At 37.0% G+C, this 18,651-nt stretch overlaps 1 protein-coding gene across 2 annotated transcripts in view; it reads right to left on the bottom strand.

The window, feature by feature from the left end:
* The window catches only part of Lsamp (limbic system associated membrane protein), a 623,669-nt gene that overhangs the window by 105,338 nt on the left and 499,680 nt on the right, over positions 1-18,651 (bottom strand). The gene's annotated exons all lie outside the window — the stretch shown is intronic.

Below are 18,651 nucleotides of genomic sequence, written 5' to 3'. Positions count from 1 at the left end.
ACAAAAGAAACATCATGTTTTTGAAATCTGTTTACCCTTGGCTGTCAAAACTCACAACACACTTTGACTGTCTTTCATTATTCCCGAGAGAATCAAATACAGATGACTAAGTCAGAAAAATGAAAGAAGGGCAAAGGCATATTAAGAGTTAACACCTCTTACTACATTTAGACACATAAAAAAATGTGGAACAGTGCTTTATTCATAGCCTATGTAAAGTCTGTGTTATGCTTTCTTCCCCCTGACAATTCTCAGAACCATCAGGTATAAATGTAGAATATGTCCTTTAACTATCTGATCGTTCTATGATTCTTTGTTCTGTGTTGCCAGCCACAGCTCTTATCACCTGTGCAGTTCAATCTCTTAACTATAAATGATGAGGCTTTGGAGACTTGGTAGGAAAATCACTAAAGACTTTAGGGATGAATAGTTTGGTATCATCAAAGCCCTTTGCAGACTAATTGCTCATTAATAGATGGAGTCAAATGTCTGCTAAGTTTCAGATACTGAGAGCAAAGACCTCCACAAGATAGCAGAACTGCACTAGTTATACAAATGATTGAGAATGGTTTCTAAAATGAGAAAATGAAACTATTGGGTTCTCTAGCTAACTTTGAAATTTAGATAAACAACAAATCATTTTTCAATATGACATCTCTTTCTGAGGAGTGCATGAAAAAGGCAATATATTCCTCTGAGCAGATGTATGGGATGTGTGATGAGTAGCACTGAGAGTGAAATGGGTTTAGTATTTAGGAATATGTGGTATATTGGTAATTACCTTCCAGTGTACTTATTCTAGGCAGAATATTATATATATATATGTATATATGTAGTATGACCACATTTACTGAGGAAATTGGGTAGGGATTCATTCTGGAAGACCAAATTTTTGTTTGCTCTTTAAATAGTTGTAATAAGTAGTAAGAGAAAATGATTAGTTGGGACAGAAACAGTTTCTTATGTGTACCACATATATAATCTTCCCAATTCAAAAACACTACAATTAGTTCAATTTCTTTTTTGAAGAGCCAGGATTATTGTGATCATTTATTATTACAAAATGCTGACAGCTTTAAAATCTATTGATGGATCTGTTAAGATATTTTTTCTTATTTAATGTACTTACAGTGTTGTAAGTTTTAAATATTTGCATTCATTTTCAGGTTTTGTTTTTTTAATGGGGTTATTGATTATTGGTTACCATTTGTACTCTTTACCAGTTTTTCTACAATTCTTTGTCCTTTTAGTGTCATTCTCTAGTGCTAAGATTTAAAAGAAAAATAATAAAGCATCAAATCCAATTCTCAGGACTGTGTGAAAACCTTAAAGACCCTCATATTAAAGTTCTAACAGGTCTCCTATAAAGAAAGAATACTAGGAGTTAGAAATAATGGCCTTCAGCTGTCAAGATAGTTGTCATACAGCTATTCTACTGAAACTGACTGCTACCTAGTTCCAGGTCCGTATAATTGTAAGGTGTCCAATATTCAGGTAATATAGAACACATTCTTCTGAACGAATGCATTAGTCTCTAAGATATAAAAATCATCATTAAACTAGAACAAGATGGAAGTAGTAGACGAAAGGACAATGTCTCTGGGTCCAAGAGACAGAAAAAAATGGGTCATCCTACACTTCCAGAAACAAGATATAAGAATGATGTGAGGTAGTAGAAAATCAGCCAATCAGGGAATTTCAGGCAATAGAACTTGCAGATAGATGGCAGGATAAACAGATAAACTAAAACCTACATGACATAGAAATGGTGAGGGGACAGCAAGAAAATTAGAAAGAAGGACCAAAGAATGAGGAAATAAAGATGGGAGAGTAAATCTTTGCCCTTATAATTTACAGAAAGGTAACCCACCAATTTGATGAATGCCACCCATCAAGACTACAATTCTCATTATTTATCCCAGGGCCAAGCTATGTTAGGAAGATGGCTGAGCAGGGCCAAAATTCCTTTTATTCTCAGTGGCATATCTACGTCATGTATTTTTGTCTGTCATATTTCTTTTCTAATAAGCTTTTCTCTCATCATTACTATGTTTGTATCTTGCCTGAATTCTTCTCTTGCCAGACATGAGGACTGAGGTCAAGGTAGCTACCCTAAATTTATGGTAAAAGAAAGGACAAAAGGCACAATACAAATAGTAGAGTACTAGTCTAGCAAATGCAAGACCCCAAATTCAAACCCCTGTACTAACGGAAAAGAAAGTATATAGACAATTGATCTGGTTATGTATGCTTATATGGCTTAAAGACTAATCATTCATTTGATCACCTGTGCCTTTATTTTCATATGTATTACATGGTGCCGTTCATCAATACTGGGGAAGAAAATTACTGCTTCTCTTCTTATTTTTTCTAAATGTACGTGAAGTAGCTTAACCTCAGTTCTTGTTCCTATCTGATAGAATAGAACCTCACTTTTAATGATTATGATTATATAAGTACAGGGTATTTGTGTCTGGAAGTCGGGTTTTTAAGTTCTTGTAATTTGGGGGCATTTTCAGTGCCCAAGCATGTGAGATCTCTAATTCCACCTGGAAATTCCTTGAGTGAGGCCTGCCTTTGGGGCTAGACCTCTAGGTCTGTTTCTATGGCCACTTCTTGTCTCTGCCCTCCTAGATATATTAAATACTGACCTAAGCATTTAAATGTGAAAGGTAGGATGAGGAGGCATTAAAAATCTCACTTATGATGGAGAATTCTGAGTCTTGCTTCCACTGGTGCCTCTTATCAGAGACAAAACTGGATAGGGCTGGGCTGTGGTGTGCATCCATGTGAACTGGGGTGGAAGAGGATATTTCTCAGATGTTTGCCTGGCTATTATTAAAGCGATCATCTCCCTCTCCCCCAATTTGGCCAGTTGTTATTGTTATATATAATTTCCTCTGTAGCAAACTGGGAAGGAGGAAGGCAGAACAGCATGAACTCACTAAATCCAATCCAGAAACCTTATTACTCTTGGAGGATTATGGTAATTACATGATTTAAAAGAAAAAGCTTGACACACAGTAGGCCATCATTATTAATTTACTTCTCTGCTCTCTCTGTGAAAAGAAAAAGGGAGGACCTGAGAAGAGGGGTTTGAAATGGCAGAGGTGTTCTGCCTAATAGGGAAACTGGGGAGGATAACTAAAAAATGATTGTAAGAAGCCTTTTGCAAAGATAAAGTCTATAGAAATGCAAAATAAGAAAATCAAGGAAGTAGAGATGTCAGTTGAATGTAAAGGAGACAGCTTTTATTCTTGTACAAATATCTTGGTCACCATCAGCAGCAACGGAAAAGAAAACAGAAAAGAAGGGATGTGACAGTTTAATAGTGTTTTGTTAAAAATAGAATACACTTTAAGAATGTCTGGACTTTCTTTAAAATGAAAAGAGGAGCACTGACTCCTTGCTTGCTAGAATAGACCTAGAAGTGCTTCTGGCAAAAATCACTGGCTCTCACCTTCAGTCTCTCATGTTAATTAAATTGGGAGGGCAAGTTTGATGGATGAGAGAAACAACATTAGGAATCCAGGCTGAAAGGCAAAGTGCCACTTCATTCAGGAACAATTTATGAGCTCTAGTCAACTCAGCCTTCCACTCAGAATTCAAATCCCACTCTACATCCAAAAGACTAGCTCATAATATCCCCTAAGGAAGTCCCAGGGGTCTAAATAAGCTAAAGGAAGTGGAGGATCACTGACTAAAGGACTCACATTCAGCAGTCTGTGACAGAGAACCATGCTTTTCTTTTTCTCTACGTTTATAGGGTTTAGTGCTTCTCCAAATTCTATATAATGGTAAATATTATGCATTAATAATTCTCATAGCAAAGTAAGTTTGGGAAACAGTAGATTTAAAAAAAACAAAAAGCAAAACAAGATTTTTGTTTTTCTTGCCAGTCCTGGATGCTGTCTTTGAGCTTTTATTTGCTTGAGTCTAGTGCTCTACCACTGCTCTACCACTTGAACCCCAGCATTACTCCCAGGTTATTTTTTTGTTTTTTGTTTTTTGCCAATCCTGGGGCTTGGACTCAGGGTTTGAGCACTGTCCTTAGGCTTTCTCAGGGATAGAGCTCTACCACTTGAGAACTCCCCGCCCCATTTTTTGGTGGGGGTGGGAAGAGGGACTTAACTGGAATTAAGATTTTCACAGACTTTCCTGCCTGGGCTGGCTGAAAAACTAAGATCTTCAGATAGGAAGCTCCTGAGTATCTAAGACTATAGGTATGAGCCATCAGTGCCAGCTCAGATAATTTTTCAACTGTAGTAGTTTCTAAAAATTTTAAATTGTTGATATATGTGGATTTCCAAAAGATACTCTTTTGGTAGCCATTTTTTTTAACTTGGGCTTCCTACAGATATTTTTTTTAATTTTTTATTGTGATTAATAGAAGGGTTACATTATATTCACCAGATAGAATGTGCATAACTTCACAAACATTGATACCCTTTCTTGTGACATGGTCCCCATTTCCCTCTCCCCCTCCCCCAGCTTATCTTGATTTCCCTCCTTCCTATCCAATTTCAAATAACCAATTAAGCACATATAAAATATGTCAGATAACAAGGTGAAATATTGTAACAATATGAGATAACCAAGGGATGGCAAAAGAGATGAGAGATAACATAGTACATTAAGGATAACAGTCACTCATTATATGGCTTTTTTTTCCTTATTCTGGAGGTCCTTACATTCAGTGTCATACAATTTGGCCTAATGTCTCTAGATTTTGTTCTATTGTAGATCCCTGCTAGGAGAGCCCAAGGTTTCTACTGGTTATGACAAATGAGGGAGACTATTGGGCCTATGTTCCTTAACTTAATATGATTTTTTTCTAAGTCTTTCCATTTCCTTACAAATGGGGCAATGTCCTTCTTTCTGACAGCAACATAGAATTCCATTGTGTATAAATACCAAATTGTGTTGATCCACTCATCAAATGAGGGGCATCTGGGTTGGTTCCATATCTTTGCTACGGTAAACAGTGCTGCAATGAACATCATTGTGCTAGTGGCTTTAGTATGCCCTTGTTTCTGGACAGTTGGGTAAATGCCAAGTAGGGAATTGCTGGTGATAGGGGAGCTCTATGTTTAGTCTTTTGAGGAACTGCCATACTGCTTTCTTCCTATAGATTTTGAAGAGAGAGTTGAATTTTGAGAAGTAGACTCAGTTATTCAGTTGTAGTCCTAATGGGCTGTTTGGGTTGCACATCAGATGACACAAACAGTAATAACAATTCTCTAAATTTGTTCCAAGGATCCATTACAGATATCCACATTCAGGTACCCAGATAATCAGACTGTTCAGCTAATGGCCATTCTCCATGCTCAAATCAAGAAGGTGTGACTTACAAGAAGATTTAAAAGATAGGGTAAGAATAATAAGCTCAATTCTTTGTTTGAAGGTTGTAGAGAATATGCAGTGAGGTTCACTCTATTAAATAGTGTTAAAAGAAGGTAGAGCAAGGCAAGTAAAGCATTTTTTTTGGTCCACTCTGAGCACATTTTAAGTATGGGCTACGACACAGCAATGGCTTCTCCATGGCATCACAATATAAATACAGGCAAATCAGTTTAGTATCCCAAATCCAAAGGAGAGGACTGTGCTGAAATCATGGAAAGAGATAAATAAGCCTCACGTTAATATATTAAACATACATGCAGTAGCAGACATACATACATACATACATACATATATACATACATACATACATACATACGTATACATGCATACAGACAAACATACATAAGCAAGTATATTCAGGCTACAAAGAATATTTTTAGCTAACTTAGTTTCCTTTTAGTTTTCTGAACTGTGAGCTCTCTGACAAATGTATTTATATAGTTAGAAAGCATGTAGCTTCTGCATCCAATTTCTTTTTTTTTTTTAAGTGTGTTTGTTTGTTTGAGAGGGCATTGCCTTCTGAGGATGCATTCCAGTAAAAGAATTATAAGAGAAGATACCTGGTCTTGGAAAGAAGCAGCCTAGCAGAACATTCACAATTCGTATAAATCACTGAGTCTGCCTGCCTGAGTGAATAAGAGAAAGGTACTTACAAAAGTTATTACTATGAGAGCTGTGATTACCTTTGTATGTGTAACTGCCTGATGCCTATTTTTAAACCACAACCTTGGACACATAAATGCATATTCAATAAAAGATGTAGACTGCACTCTTCTAATAACCTCAATCTTGCAAATCCCCTAAATCTCATGTGTCAAATTGCCACGAAATCTAAACGCAATGCTGTTTATTCTGTTGATTAGAAAGATTTTGTATCTGTCTCTATACATAGTCCAAACATCAACTTTGCCCAGTCAGCAACAAACTAGATTCTTAAATATCCTGAGAAGGGGACGTGGCATCTGGCTCTACTTTAAATTGTGCTTACTGTTGACAACAGAACCATCTAAAAATGGCATCACTGTCTATATTTTTTCGCATGTGATTTATTTCAGAGGGGCAGACCCAGTTTCCAAACTGAAAGATGGTCTTGCTGTCTACCCCAGGGAAGGCCTGCTTCTTAAGATGCGAGGCTGAGAAGATGAATGGCTCTGTGTCTTACAATCTTCCCATCCTCACAGTGGTACTCTAAGCCTGACAAACAATTTGGTTGTGCAATTGTACTTCACATGAAGATCAGGAGGTTTGTTTCTTTTTCTTTTAAATTGATTCATAGTGCTGCTAGGATTTGAAATTAGGGCTTTACACTCACCAGGCAGATGCTCTACTACTTGAGCTACCAACCCCATCTCTGTTTTTGTTTTCTTATTTTCCTACACTCAACAGATCAGAGTTTTCAGTGAGAGCTGATACCATAAAGATGCTACTTTCTAAGCCCAGCTTCTACCAATGAAGAAATGGAGGCAGAACAAGCAAAGCATCACTCAAGCTTAAATTGCTGTTTGGTAATTCAGCCATCTTCTTCCCACAGGCTTTGGTGCAAACCTGAAAGGTTAGATTGGTTAAATACATTTCTTACTGGTCTGCATCATGGTAGGATGGGTAGGAAGATAAATGAGCATAGATACAATTCAAACAAGATAAGCTGACTCTTTCATTTATTTGATTTTTGCCTAGTGTCCTTAGCCTTTGCTTAGCAGGAAGCAAAAAGATTACTGTGAGCTGCTGAAATGTTATGCATGACCAAATGCCTTCCTGAGCCATGGCACTAGAATGGTAATTCTTTACTAGGATGGAAACAGCAGAGATGAGTATTTGACTAGGGCAATGTGAACTTTTTCTTTATTTACTTGGAAGTATTTCCTGCTGGAATTTTACCTCTGTCTCTCTATCTCTGTTTCTGTTTGTCTGTCTGTCTCTCCTGATCCTCTCCCCTTTCTTTCTCCTCTCTTTGTTTCTTCTGCCCTCTCTCTCTTTCTCTCTGTTTCTGTATTTCTCTCTCTTCTGTCTCTCTGTCTCTCATTCTCAATTTGTTTCTCTCTGCCCATGTTGAAGCTAGAACTCAAAGCTTGGGTGCTATCATGATTGGCACTTTATCGCTTGAGCCACAGCTCTACTGGCTTCTTGCATTGTGGTGCTTAATGAGTCTTAAGGACTTTTCTGCCTAGTCTGGCTTTAAACTGTGATCCTCAGATCTGAGCCTACTGAATAATTAGGAATACAAGTATAGACCATAAGAGCCTCCCCCTTCAATTTTGCCATGATCAAAAACAAACAAACAAACAAAAGGGTTGAAAAGAAAGAAAGCATGCTATCGGTTCCCTTCATGTACGTTATATGCTCCTTGCCCCATCCTCTATTCAACTTCAGTTTAGTTGTATTTTAGTAGGTGGGCCCACATGTTTAGTAAGGGAAGCTAAATCAGCAGGAACATGATTATGGATATATACTCTGTCCAGCTTCTCTGGACAAGCCCTGAAGGCTGTGCCACTAGAAACATTCCAGGTCTGAGAGTCTGGGCTTAACTTGTCAGTAACAGCAGCCAAGAGTCACTTACATAATCACTGCCTTTTGCCAATTTAGCAGCAAAATACTCCATAGGAAGGCATGTGAAAAGGTAATACATATAATAATGCATTTTAATAGGTTTCAAAGTGTGTCCTTGGCTGCCTTCTCTTCTCATTCTATCTACTTTGCTTGGGCTGCAATTACTCCCTTGATGTGGATGCCTTCCTAAAATAGAGTTCCCAAGCTAGGTCTCTTTGCTGAGCTATACATACATATTTTCAACTTCCTCCTATGAATATTAACCCAATGTCACACCACAAAAGTAACATTTCAAAACTCAACTTCTCATTCTACTTCTGCAAACTATTTTAACACCTCTGTATTTCTCACTTCAGTCTAAACACCAAAGTCCATGCAATAATTCATGAGAAGGCTGTTAGATCTAGATTTTAATTTCCATAACATCTAGCAATCACCAATTACCCTCCACCTTTCCAATCCATCCTCCTCTTCTATTTTTCCATTGCCATGGATTTAGTCAAATGTTTTATCAAATCTCAGAGGCAATATAATTTAATTCATGACTATATACAAAATGTGATACCTTCTCAAGCAGAGGACAAAATTTCTCCCAATTACATAAGTCATTTATGAATGATTTACCAAGAATTAAACCCATTTCAGGAGCAGATAAACAAATCTCAGTGCATAAGATTGTTATGTAAAGATCTTCATCTCTATTCATTTGCAATTAAATTATAAATAAGTAACAAAAATTTCACTAAGACAAAAGTCCATTCCATCTACAAATTCTAAATACTTAACAGAAAAATGCTATAATAAAGTGGGAATAATATCTGATATAAAAAATATTATAAATCTCTTGTGGGTTTCAGATGAAGTAATTTTTAGTGGTCCATATATACAAAATGTCTTACTTTATAAAGAAATAAATGCTGAAAGTTAATGAGTTTAACATATATTTCTAAAAGTCATAAAATCAGTGACTTGTAAGGTGCATAATATTATATATTTTTCTATACTAAATGCAAAGTATATATTTGATGTCATCATGAATGAAAATTGAAAATATATATGGGTTTTTAGAAGTTAGAGATATTTATGATATTATGAATTAGAGTACTCTAAAAGTTCAGAATAAATATTCAGATTCCTAAAGTAATATAATTTAGAAACATTGATCTAAAAAGAAATATATTGAAAGTTTTATAAGCCATTTAAGAAATTTTTCAGTAATAAAACAGAGGTAATACTATGCTTAAAAATAGTCTAAGAATTCTGCTCAATACTAAGGAAAATTACTAATTAAAACAATTCAACTGTACTATACTGCTCCTGTTTTATTAAATAAATAAATAAATAAATAAAGGGCTGGGAGTATGCCCTAGTGGTAGAGTGCTTACCTAGCATGCATGAAGCCCTAGGTTTGATTCTTAGGTACTACATACACAGAAAAATTCAGAAGTGATGTTAGGGCTCAAGTGGTAATATGTTAGCCTTGAGAAAAGCCCAAGGACCATGCCTACCCCTGAGTTCAAGTCCCAGGATGAGCAACAAATAACTAAGTAAGTAAGCACATACATAAAAAAAAATAAATAGAAAACCAGGAAATGTTCTTCCTCATTTTATTGTGTACCTTCCTTTATGATCTCCTAATTCTCCATTTCATGATAAAACAGTAGTACCTTTCCAAAGAGGGACCCACATTTTACTTACATGTTCTCTGATTTCACAATATTTATTTCAAAAGTAATTTTATTTTTCTTTCCTTTGAATCCTTAAGAGAACTATTGTTTAAGTATTTCACAACACACGCCATTCCACAATGAAGTCTGTGATAATACTTTGTGTTTCTCATGGCAATGTGACTTGCTTGAGGGAATTTATCACTGAGTTTTTAGGGCCCCAACATGCCTAGCACATTATAGGGTGCATCTCCTTCTTCAAAACATATTAGGGATGAAATATCTTTTGTATAGCTTGTCAGTAAACTCATTACACAATGGAATTCAATTTTTTGAGGAAAACACAATCCAAGTTATATAGAACAGCTAAAATTAAACATCTGGAATATAGCCCAATTCTAGGTGCAGTTCTGTCTTTATTTGTTATGCAAGGTTTCACACATGGTTGCAATATAATAGCCAGTGAAAGTATCACCTATCATTCCTAGGCACTGCAAAAGACAGGAAATTCTAAATTTGGCTAATATGAGATACTGATGATACTCAGAAGCATTCTTCAGTACATACACATACACACACACATACACACCTATTCTGAGAAAAAAATCAATGTTTTACCTTCTTCCCTGCTGAGTTTCATTTCACAGTATAGACCTATCACTGTAAGCCCCTCAAATGTACCTGCTCATTTTTTCATCTGTGAACAACATAACACTGATTTCAATTAAATTTCAAAATGGAAACCCCAGAGTCCTCTGTAGAATTTTTAATATTTGGCCTTTAATATAAATTGATCCTTTACTATTGAATCAGTAACACAAAACCAGAAAAAGGCTTTGAGACTTATTAAATTCACAGGCTTCTCAGCTTCCCAGGGCCTACTTGGGAATCTGTGCTGTAGAAAAATACAGACTTAAACAGAGAAGTCACTTATGTACAATACATGGGAGGCCTAGCCTGGGAAGCACAGTGGAAGATGCCAATATGTTCATCCCTCTCACCTGCATATACCCATGCAATTCTCAATAAAAAATAAGGTCTCAGCTTGGCTTCTTCCCAGGAGCCTCTCCCATTCTTGAATATCAGGAATTCAAGAAGGACATTTTTGCTAGTGGGACATTACAGGATACTCATGCCTTTTGATACTCATGCACTTGAGAGAGGTGGTGAATTCTTAGACTTCCAGAATGTCAAGGTCTTGAGGCTAGAGCAGAACTGGAAATAACAAACCACTTTTGGCATTCAGTCTGTGCATCTGACTGCTGGGCCCTTGAAAAAGGTGCTAGAACCTTACAAAAAGCAATCAGAGCTCCCGTCCAGACCACACACTCTTGCCAATGTCCAAAAGAAAAAAGAAAGAGAGAAAAAGAGATTGAAGGAGATGAGATTACAAGCCCAGGGAATTTTCACCTAGCTCCCTCCTTCAACATTTTGCAAGAAATGCAGGCCATGATGGCAATTCTGCCATTTGTAACATGTGACTCTTTGTCATGGGGAGAGCAGAGGTAACTAAGTGAAGTTCCTTTTATTTATGCCATTTCATCTATACAAGACCAGCATTTATTAAGCATGGTACTGAGATTACAGTTGATTTCCCCCTAGTTTTCTTTTATTGTTTTGTGCATGTTAGACTTGGGGAAAATAATATTGCTCTGGAGAGAAAATGACTTAAATGAATCAGATGTTGTCTGAGAATGGGTATTGCTATGAGATCAACTTTGTTATTAGTTGTTGTCATGGTTATTGTAACATCTAGCTTCCTGCAGTCTAGACTTCAAGGAATAGGCTGAAATCTGAAATCCACAAAAGAGAGACAGTATAGAAGAGCAAGAAAGGACAATAGCTTTTGAATTCCATTTTGCTCTTCTACTAGCTGAAGACCGAGGAGCAAATCACTTCAACCATCAAAGTTCTAATGTATTCATCTGCAAAGCTCATAGCTTTGTTTACTGAAGACTTTAAGTAAATTACTATGTATAAAGAGTTCAACACAGGTTTTGGCACACAACAGGTACCCATTGTATGTTAAGTCCTGTTTTTTCATTGTGTAGACAAATTTTCTAAGAGAACTCTGAGATAAGATGCTGTCCAATAGCCAGGCATTACAAATTAAACTGAATTAGGAGCAGCCAAACACTTTATTTGCTAGTTCTGATTGGAAAGTGCAAGCCACATAATGAGTGGGGATTCATTTGAATTTCTCATCAGGTTCTACAAAGGACATCCAAGGAAAGATGGAAAAATAGCACTAATGATTTAATATTAATACCACACCAAAATACATATGAAGAAACAAATTGCATTTTCTTTGAAAGTGTGTAAGTCAAGTGTCTTCCTATCTCCATCCTGTGCTGATAAACAACTCGCACATATCTAGTATGCTTTATGTACAGGCATCCCCAAGCCTGGCATTTATTTCTAGGCTGTCCCTATTTTAGTGAATTTCCTGCCTAGATTCTGACATTTTCAACTATTTTTCTTCCTGATTTTTCTCAACCATTGCCAAAACCTGAGCATGTTCATCTATCTGCAAATTCCTATCCACACCTAATCTCAGTGTGGTGATAGGAAACTTGAGGGCCTCCGGGAAGTAACTAGCAAGACGTGAATGTCCCTAGTGCCTTTGTAAAAGATTCCTGGGAATAGTTCCTCGCCCCCCTGCACACCCCTTATAAGGAAGTAGCAGGCCGGGAATCTTGTGAACTAGCGAGTGACCCAGTAAGATCTCAAGGACCTTAATCTTAAACTCTGCACACTCCAGAATTATGAGAATTTTTGTGTTGTTATTTACAAATTACTCAGCCTAAGGTATTTTGTTAGTGTAGCAGAAATAGCCTGAGACATCCAACTTGTGACCTTTTGTTCTTCCTCAGTCTATCTGTAGGCTATTTTCTCAGTCAGATCTAAATTTTCTGAGAGGAAATTGACTTAGAAACAGCAGAATAGCAAAAAAAAAAACACCCCAAAACAAATCATTGTAAATTCAGTTCTAGAAGTTCTCAGCCATGTGCTTGTGGCACATGCTCATAATCCTAGCTACTTAGGTGTCCGAGATCTAAAGATTAAAATTTGAAGCCATCTCCAGGCAAACAAGCCTGCAAGACCCAATGTCTAATTGACCAGCAAAACCAAAATAAAACAACAACAAAAAGTGGACTGGAGGTGTGGCTCAATTTGTGGGGCTCCAGCCATGAGTTAAAAGACTGAATGAGAATCAGAAGTTTTAAGTTCAAGTGCTGCTACTGGCACAAACACACAAGACAGTTTTCATTGAGATGATTTAGCTTGTAATAAAAAACAAATCCTATGTGAAGCATCTTGCTAAAGAGCAAGAAAGCAAGTATCAGCTGCAGTTGAGTACATCAGTAGAGCTTCTCAGAACCTTCTCATCCTAAAAAACACCTTAATACTTACTAGATAGTTTTCAAACAGGCTTTCTTAATCAAGGCAGACTTCCATTGCATATAGATGAATGTTTTGTTTTTGTTTTTTGGTCAATTATGGACTCTGGACTTGGGCGCAGTCCTTGAGCTCTTCATCTCAAGGTTTCTGGCGTACCTCTGGGCCTGGGCGCTGTTCCTGAGGTCTTCAGCTCAAGGCTACCACCCTATCCCTTGAGCCTCAGAGCTACTTCCAGTTTTCTACTGGTTAATTGGAAATAAGAATCTCAGGTCCAGGCCAGGAGTTTGGCCTAGTAGAAGAGTGCTTGCCTAGCATGCACGAAGACCAGGATTTAATTCCTGGTACCACATACATAGAAAAAAAAACAAAAGTGGTGCTGAGGCTCAAGTGGTAGAGCTCTAGCCTTGAGAAAGTCCAAGGACAGTGCTCAGGCCCTGAGCTCAAGCCCGGGACTGTCAAATAAATATATTAGGTCCTTTTGTCCCTGGGCTGGCATTGAACAGAGATCCTCAGATCTCAGCCTCCTGAGTGGCTAGGATTATAGACATGAGCCACCGCGCCCAGCTAATATAGATGAACCTTTGATGTTCAAGAGTACTAAGGACTTAAATTTAATTCATAGGGAGATTTTTTAACCCATTACGCAAAATCTTGGTGATCAGTCCAAAGAAGATAGGAAAACTGAGAATATTTTCTCACAGAAGGGATTGTTTGAATAGTATTCAAAATTTACCTCAAATAGCCAACTGAATTATTTCAATTCACCCCACCTTGAATAAAATTGGGTACAATAAAAGAATATTCAGTTGTAACTAATTAGAAAGCCTACAAAGTGGGAGAAGATCTTCCCTGACCATACAACAGACAAAGGCCTCAGGCCTCATATCTAAAATATATCAACAGCTCAAAAAATTGAATCACTCCAAAACTAATCTCCAAAGAAACAACCATCCCATTAAAAGATGGGCCAAAGATTTAAAGAGAGTCTTCTCTGAAGAAGAAATAAGAAAGGCCTATAGACACATGAAGAAATGCTCAACATGTCTGGCCATAAAAGAAATGCAAATCAAAACAACTCAAAGATTCCACCTCACTCCAGTTACAATGGCCAGGACCAAGAAATCTAGTAACAACAGATGCTGGAGGGGATGTGGCCAGGAGGGATCACTACTACACTGTTGGTGGAAGTGAAAACTCATTCAAACACTATGGAAAGCAGTATGGCAGTTCCTCAAAAGACTAAACATAGAGCTTCTCCATGACCCAGCAGTTCCACTACTTGGCATTTACCCAATCATCCAGAAACAAGGACATACTAAATCCACTAGCACAACGATGTTCATTGCAGCACTATTTACAATAGCAAAGATATGGAACAAACCTAGACACCCCTCAGTTGATGAGTGGATCAACAAGATGTGCTTTTTATACACAATGGAATTCTATGCTGCTGTCAGAAAGAACATTGCCCCATTTGTAAGGAAATGGAAAGACTTAGAAAAAATGATATTAAATGAAGTAAGCTAGACTCAAAGGAACATAGGCTCAATGGTTTCCCTCATTTGTCATAATCAATAGAAACCTTGGGCTCTCTTATCAGAGATTTACAACAGAGCAATCCTAGATGTATAAGGCCATATAGGTTGACATTGAATGAAAGGACTTCCAGGATATAGAAACAAAAATCATGTAATGAGTGATTGTTGTCCTTAATGTACTATGTTATCTCTCATCTTTTTTGCTGTCCCTTGGTTATCTCATACTGTTACAGTATTTTACCTTGTTATATGATATATTATATACATGTTTATTTGGTTATTTGAAATCGGATAGGGAAGGGGGGAAATCAAGATGAGGGGCAGGGGTGGGTGGAGGGAAATGGGGACCAAGACAGGAGAAAGGATATCAATGTTTGTGAAGTAATGCACCTTCTATCTGGTGAATATAATGTAACTCCTCTATTAATTATAATAAAATTATATGAAAAAAAGAATATTCCATTGTAGACCAATCCTTTCTCATCTTGCTAATACCTCTAGTATGTCTATTTACCTGGTAAGGCTCATAATAAAACATTGAAGATGGCTAGATTTGCAGAAAGTAGAACGCAAGAACTGCCTTGGCATTTAACAAAGAAACATGTAAGTTGAACCCTTTATAGAGAATCCAAAAGCCTGATTCTGAAGTTGTTTCTAGTCTGACCTTTCTTCCCCATGATTTTTCAGATATGAAGCCTCTCATATTTATATAAAACTTATCTCTACTGAGATCAGAGAACAAAAGAAGAATGTGGGAGGAAGAGCAGAAGAGGTAGTATTATTCTGGTTGCTGTTAATATCTCTTTTAGAGAAAAAAAAACCCACACTATTTTTGTGTCATCTTAGACATGGAACTTGCAGGAATAAAGCATCTGTGTCAGAGCCTTTACTGCTGTCTATCTAAAAATCTCTCCCCTCCTACTCATCACTCTTCATCTGAAATCTACCTAAAGATCACCCTTGCCCTGGGGCACCGAATCCCTTCTGTCCTTAGTTAAGTGAGACAGAAGGTGTTCTACTTTGCTCTTTAGGATTCCAATGAAAGGTATCCTTGCTGCTTGTCTTGTGATGGATGACCCTGTTCTTAAATTTAAATAACATGACTGTCTTTTTTTTTTCCTCAAAATCTCAGACTTGAATTTCAAAAATAATTTAAAGTATTATCTTGTTGCTGCATACCACTTTTGCTATCCTAACAGCCTGTTCAGGTTCAATATATACCTAGGACTGGGAAGTATCTTGATTTTCAATTCTTCTCTATCCCTCCGAAGCTTTGATCTACAGTCCTAAGCTTTGATCTACAGTCCAAATGCCCAGTCATTTCCCCAGATACCAGGTTTCTGCAGTTATACTATGACCTCTAACTCTGTACAGTTCTGCCAGTGGTTTTCATGCTTGTCATGAAATATGAATAAAGATTAGAATCAATTAAAATACATTGAAAGTCCTCCAAGAATATTGCCAAATGCTTAAGTGTTTATTTTTGTTCCCATGGGGAAGTGATCCATCTAGCTTGTATTAGAACTTGCCTTTTCTTAAGTCATAACTTAATAGTAACACCTCCTGCCTTTTACTACATCTCGATCTGGTAACACATTCCTAGACACTGACTTTGTCTGGGGGTTCCTCTTTCCTACTATTTAGTTTAATTTGTTTGTTATTTATTTCAGCAGTATTAGGGTTAGTTTGAAATCAATCTCATGCTTACTCGGCAGGGGCTATGTCATTTGAACCACACTTCCAGTCCTTAATTGTTTTAAAAAAAGTAAGGCATCACCAGACTCAAGGGAACTTAGGCTCAATGGTTTCCCTCATTCGTCATAATCAGTAGAAACCTTGGGCTCTGCTAGCAGAGATCTGCAATAGAGCAAAATCTTGATACATAAGGCCATATAATGTGAAGCTAATTGAACGGACCTCCAGGATATTGAAACAAAAGCCATATAATGAATGATTGTTGTCCTTAATGTACTATGTTGTCTCTCATCTCCTTTGCTGTCCCTTGGTTATCTCATATTGTTATAATATCTCACTTTGTTATCTGATATATTGAATTTATTTGTATTTGGATATTTGAAATTTGATAGGGAAGGGGGGAAAACCAAGACGGGTGGGGGATGGGGGGGAGGGAAATGGGTACCAAGACATGTGAAAGGGTATCAATGTATGTGAATTAATGCACCTTCTATCTGGCAAATATCATGTAACCCTTTTACTAATTACAATAAAAAATAAAATAAAAAAAAAGTAAGGCATCACTTTCAAATAGGTAGCATCATTCAGTACTCTGAATTCCATGTCCTATTTGAATTTAACTGGATGATGTTACAAAGGTAAGGTGAAATGTAAACATGTTCCTAAAAGCAAAAGCGATGTCATGAGTGTTTCATCCCTTAGGGCTAAAAGAAATATGTTAACAGGCCAGTCAAGATAGAGATAGTCCAATAAGTGTGCTTTTTTTAAATCAAAAATTAATTTTCCTTAGGTCTAGCATTCCCTTTAACAATGGTTATGGGTCCTGTGTTTTAATCTAAACAACAACAAAAATATATTTGTCCTGTGTTCCTAAATATCTTCATGCTAATCATCTTTTGCGTATTAATATAATCAGTGTTCTTGTCATTAATGGCAGTCCTTTACGGATTGCTTTTTTTTTATTTGATGCTTATAATAACCTGGGGAGTAGATATGAACATTTAGAATTTTTTTAAATTTTGTGAGTCATGGGGCTTGAACTTAGCCAGGATGCCGTCCATAAGCTTTTCAGCTCAAGGCTTCCACCCTACTCCTAGGCCTGGGCGTTGTCCCTGGACTGTCCTATCCTTGAGCCACTTACTGTTTTAATTGGAGATAAGAGTCTCAAGTCCTTTTGTGCCTGGATTGGCTTTGAACCACAGTCCTCAGATCTCAGCCTCCTGAGTAGCTAGTATTACAGGAGTGAGCCACCACACCCGGCTAATGTTTAGATTTTTAAAAATTCCCAGTTAAAATAGAGGTTCTGAGAAATTAAAGAAAAATGTTTAAATTAGTTATCATGAAGTAAAACAGAGGTAGTTCACATAATTCTTCTCTGTCCTCACAGTGTTTTATCCAAGTATATCTAGAACACAGACTCATGAAAACCTGTACGGTTTCAAATTACGAGTACAGTTTGAAAGGAAAGTGGCACATGTGAAATTTAATATTTTGCATTATGAAGAAATAAGCCAGTTCTGTATGGCAAAGGATATAGCTAGCAAGTTAAATAGAAAGCCCACTGAGTGGAAGAAGATACTCATTAACTATGCAAAAGGCCTCACATTTAAAATATATCTATAGCTAAAAAAAATTGAATCTCTCTAAAACAAATCTCCAAAGAAACAACCATCCCATTAAAAGCTGGGCCAAAGACTTAAAGACAGAATTCTCTGAAGAAGAAATAAGAATGGCCTATAGACACATGAAGAAATGCTTGACATTACTGGCCATAAAAGAAATGCAATTCAAAACAACTTTGAGATTCCACCTCACTCCAGTTAGAATGGCCATGATCAAGAAATCTAATAACAATAGATGTTGGTGAGAATGTGGCCAGGAGGGATCACTACTACACTGTTGGTGGGAGTATAAACTTGTTCAACCACTGTGAAAAGTAGTATGGCAGTTCCTCAAAAGACTAAACATAGATTTCCCCTATGACCCAGCAATTCCACTTCTTGGCATTTACCCAATTGTTCAGAAACAAGGGCATATTAAAGCCACTAGCACAATGATGTTCATTGCAGCACTATTTACCATAGCAAAGATATGGAACCAACCCAGATGCTCCTCAGTAGATGACTGGACAACAAAATGTGTTATTTATACACAATGGAATTCTATGCTGCCATCAGAAAGAATGACATCACCCCATTTGTAAGGAAATGGAAAGGTATTTGTAAGGAAATTGGAAAAACATGATATTAAGTGAAGTAAGTCAGACTCAAAGGAGCATAGGCTCAATGGTTTCCCTCATTTGTAGTAATTAGTGCACACCTAGGACTCTCCTAGCAGAAGATTACAATAGCTCAGAACCTAGATACATAAGGCCATAAAGGATGAGGCTAAATGAAAGA

The sequence above is a fragment of the Megascapheus bottae genome, chromosome 1, assembly GCF_031878675.1.
Source record: "Megascapheus bottae isolate mThoBot1 chromosome 1, mThoBot2.hap1, whole genome shotgun sequence".
Lineage (NCBI taxonomy): Eukaryota > Metazoa > Chordata > Mammalia > Rodentia > Geomyidae > Megascapheus > Megascapheus bottae.
This window is presented reverse-complemented; position numbering and strand designations above follow the sequence as displayed.